Source organism: Grammomys surdaster, unplaced genomic scaffold (assembly GCF_004785775.1).
Source record: "Grammomys surdaster isolate TR1022 unplaced genomic scaffold, NIH_TR_1.0 126298, whole genome shotgun sequence".
Taxonomy (NCBI): domain Eukaryota; kingdom Metazoa; phylum Chordata; class Mammalia; order Rodentia; family Muridae; genus Grammomys; species Grammomys surdaster.
Window position 1 is genome coordinate 7,152,974 of NW_021621098.1, and position 4,392 is coordinate 7,157,365.

The following is a 4,392-nucleotide window of genomic DNA, read 5'->3' on the forward strand; positions in this document are numbered from 1 at the left end:
TACAGACTCAGTTGGCTGCTCTGCTGTGTCAGTGCTCCCCCAGGTCTTAGCAGGGAACGGTCATGTTTGGTCTTACATGACCTACTTTCTCCATGTTTGCAGCTTCACACTTCCTTTATCCCATACACTGTATGCAGTCCAGAGAGACACTACACATGGCTCTGTCCCTCGCCTCTGCTTTGCTTTGCTACTCCTTCTCAGGCATGGCTACACCTATAATGGCTCCTGGCTGAAGTCTGCTCACCCATCAAGGTTTAGGTCACTGTGGTCTCCACTAGGAAATCCTCCTTTGCTCCCACAGAACTGTGACAACATGTACATACCCAGGTAATGTTGATGAACGGGTGTTTTTGTTCCAAGATTTAAAACACTAAACTTCAGAAGGAAAGCAAGCCTCCATTTAGCTTCTTCCAGCATGTTATGGCAAGTAGAAGCTGCATAAAAGATGATTGTACATTAAGAGAAAATATACAAGTCAATTTACTAATACCAACTATGTACCCAGTACTAGGACTTTGGATAGTAATAGACAAAACTTACCTGGCATGGTGGTTCATGCCTCTAATCTTAGCAGACAGAAGGGTAAGGCAGGAGGAGATCCGAAAATTTGAGGCAAGGTTGGGTTACATGGTGAGTTCCAGGTCAGTCTGAGCTACAGTGTGAAATCATTTCTTAGATGGAAAACAAAGGGAAAGAAAGAAGAAAGGATGGGGAGGAAAGAAAACAGAAAAGATATCTTGGCTCTGGAGAGATAGCTCATCAGTTCAAACCACTGGCTGCTATTTTAAAAGACCTAGGTTCAATTTCCAGCACCCTTGTGGCAGTTCATAACTCTCTGTGACTCCAGTCCTAAGGGATCTAACACCCTCTTCTGGCCTCCATGGGCCCTGGACACACATGTGATGCACAGACATAAATGCAGGCAAAACATGCATGCACATAAAATCATTTTAAAACATAAAGATCTCCACTCTTCCAAAGCTTACAGTACAGTAAGAGGACCCAAGAATAACTATGCCTAATTATTCAGTGGAGAATGATAAGGAACTATTGTAGACAGTAGGCTCAGAGACCATGGACCTAGATGGCTCCATCTCATTGAAAAAGAGCACCTCAAGAATGGGGATGGGTAGGCAGCAGGGTGCCAGGGTAGAGGTGTGCTTGGCTTTCTGAAGAAGAGCAAAGGTGGCCCAGTGTATCTATGTGCAGCAGACAATAGACTATAGCATTAGTTCATGTTGAAGAATTTGCCAGAATGTCATACCATAGGTCCTTGTGGCCACACAGATGCAGGTATGCCCAAAACATTTTTTTAAGAAAGAGCTGAAGACAGAGCTCCAGTGGATGGTTAGACACAAGGATGGGCATGGAACAACACAGGCTGCTGTGGGTCATCGTCAGTGCCCAGGCTCTGGGGTTGCTGGTGACTCTCTGAGTGTTATAACATGGTTTTATAATACAGGCCACACATGAATCCGAGATGGAAACATTTTGTGAATCAATGATGATCACTGACCTAATTCTGTGAACTGGAGAGATAGAAAACCATTTGCTTGGGTCTAAAATGTTCATCATTTCAAAATCATCATCTATATCACTTACCTTAGAGCATCTGTAAGTTCTGTCTGCTTGAATGGAAACGATCTTCCAAGGTATGGCTGGGTTCTTCTTTTCCTAGTTGGTACTGTTTTATTTCCCAACAGGACACACTGTGTGGCATGTACTCTGTTTGCAAATGGCAGGACGCTAATCATTCTGTCCACAAAGATTCAGTTTCTAAATAAAGTCACATTTTGAAATTCTAGGTGAACATGAATTTCAAAGAGATGTTATTCAACCAAGTACACAGATATTTATAACTTCAAGTTTTGGTGGCTGAAAGGGTGACAGGGGAAGTAACCCCTCCCCCTGTGGGCTTCTTTCTGTGGATGGGGACAGAGTTCAGCAACAGACTGGCACTGGCAGTCACATCCCAGCAACATTCATTCACTAAGCAAGGGACTTGTGAAATGAATGTGACACACAGATCCTGCATTATTGCAGAATAAATTAGTCATGCTTGTTTTACAAATGTCTCCTCCCTGAGGGGAGGAAGGCAATTCTTGCCCAATTGAAGAAGCAGGTTTGTGACGGTGAGGACAGAGAACTTACACGTAAGCCTCCATCTTTGGACATAGTGGGCTTCTACACTTAACACCTTTCTTGCCCAGCCCTACCCTGAGTGGAAAATACTGCCCTGCTCTAGTACACTCTTCTGAGACAGTCACACTGCACTTTTGACTGGCTCAGCCTATGTCCTAGTGCCACCATCTTCACAACAGGAAGAGAGGAGCCCCATCTTCCCCCCAGCTCTCCGCCTGCCCTGCTGGCTACTGCCAATGTCTCAGCACACATGTGGAAACTGTCCAAGACATTCAGTCACTTGGAGGGTGTGCACATATACCCAGGACAGGAAGAACTGGGGAAATCCAACAATAACTTATGCAACTCTTGGGCGAGTCTATTCACTCTCCACACACCAATGGCAGGAAAGCAGGCATCCTCCAAGAGGTAAAGTGCTGGACAGACCACACTTGAGGTTGTGAAGCAAGCTGTTTGGGCTGCTCCACCCTCCCCTCAGAGCCTACCCCGCACTCTCACAGCACGACCACCCCCTGGAACAGCCCTGTCTGATTCTTGCCTGGGCACCATGCTTTCCTGGGGCTTGTTCACATTTTACTAACAATAAACGTTACTCAAGAAACAAGTGCCTGCAGATTTAACCAGCTGTTAAGCTGAATCTCCCAAGTACCATGATGCCTTGTTGTAAAATATATACAAGAAAAATGCACATGAGACTCAGCTAGTGGAATCTTTCTGATGCCTGCAGGGCTGGCTGCTCTCTTGCAGGCTGTGAAGATTTATGGCGGCGTTTACACTTCCCACTGTGCAGTGAGGGGGTTGTGAGTGAACTAAGTCCTTGTGAACCACTAATAGGGAGTAATAAAATCTTCACTAAGGGAAGACCCATGCCCCAGCTCTAGGCAGGAGCTGGGATTTGGGTCCTTTGTTCTAAAGACTTGTGGTGACCACTAGACTAGACTGCACACAGCATAGACATTTCAGACTAAATTCTGGGCTCCTAAAGTTTCAAATGAACTACCTTCTCTGAAAACCTCATGATAAACTGGGTCTTACTTACCTGGAATCACACTGCTAACCTTTTGATTTTGTCCGAAGTGCATGGGAAACCTCAGATTTTTCCTTACTAACACCCTTTTGTGCCCATTGCTGTATTATAAATTTGACCTGGGAATATTGCTCAAAGAATGTTTGTTTAGTGTAAAGTCAGGGTCTGGTTCCTGGAACCACACTCACAAAGATAAATGGTAAAATACTTGGGGCATACGAGTGTGACTCACTGGACAAAGTACTTGCTCAGCACTCAAGGGACTGGAGGTTTTAATTCCCAGTACCACATCAAGCCCAGTGTGGTAGCACGTGCCTATAATCCCAGTGCTGGATGTAGAGGCAAGAAGATCAGGAGCTCAAAACATAGCAGTTTTGAGCTCAGGCTGGGCTAAAGTGAGACCCTGTCTCAAATAGAAAATAAAATAGAACTTGATAATAAATATGTCTTAAAATATGTCTTTTAACTCTGAAATCTTCCAGTTTTTCCTTGCCTAATACCCTCAACAATACTCATTGTTGTTATACCATGGATTTGATTAGGTATATATTTTGTCACTATTCTGTTAATTCTGTATGAAATCCATAAAAGGCTTCAATTGCTCTAAAAGTGTGTGTGTGTGTGTGTGTGTGTGTGTGTACCTAATATCCTCCATTTCATGCTTATTGATATAAACTTAGCTAATAATAGTTTTGACATATGTTGACTCTGATGCATTTTATATGAGTAATGTCACACAATGTTTCCATATGTGTGTTCACACCACCCATCTACACACGTATTTGTGAGCATGTACACACAAGTTCACATAGGTACTAACTCTGTTTATATGATGAAACTTGAAAAGAAAAGTTAAATTCGCACAAAGAAAAGGAATGACAGGGGATAAAGAGATGGGTCAGTGGGTATGAACACTCTTCTACACGCTGAAAGATCTGGATTCAAATCCCAGAACCCACATGAAACACTGGACACGGATGAACATGGCTGTGGCTACAGCACCCACATGAAACACTAGACACAGATGCACATGGCTTTGATCACAGCGTTGAGGGGTGCAGAGACAGGTGGGTCCTGAGAGCTCTCTGACCATGTAGCCTCCTGAAACAGTGACATCCTACTCTCATCTCTGAGTACATATGCACCACACACACACATGCACACACACACACATACACACACACATATACCATACACACCACACCAGACATATACACACACAT

General features: G+C 43.9%; 1 long non-coding RNA gene across 1 annotated transcript in view; it reads right to left on the reverse strand.

The window, feature by feature from the left end:
- Nucleotides 1–611: 611 nt before the first annotated feature.
- LOC114614023 overlaps nucleotides 612–4,392 on the reverse strand; it is a 28,384-nt gene continuing 24,603 nt past the window's right edge. Inside the window, exons 3-4 of the long non-coding RNA XR_003710263.1 lie at nucleotides 1,603–1,776; nucleotides 612–671 (exon numbers count right to left, since the gene is read on the reverse strand). This is a non-coding gene — a long non-coding RNA (uncharacterized LOC114614023). The remainder of the gene's footprint in view (nucleotides 672–1,602; nucleotides 1,777–4,392) is intronic.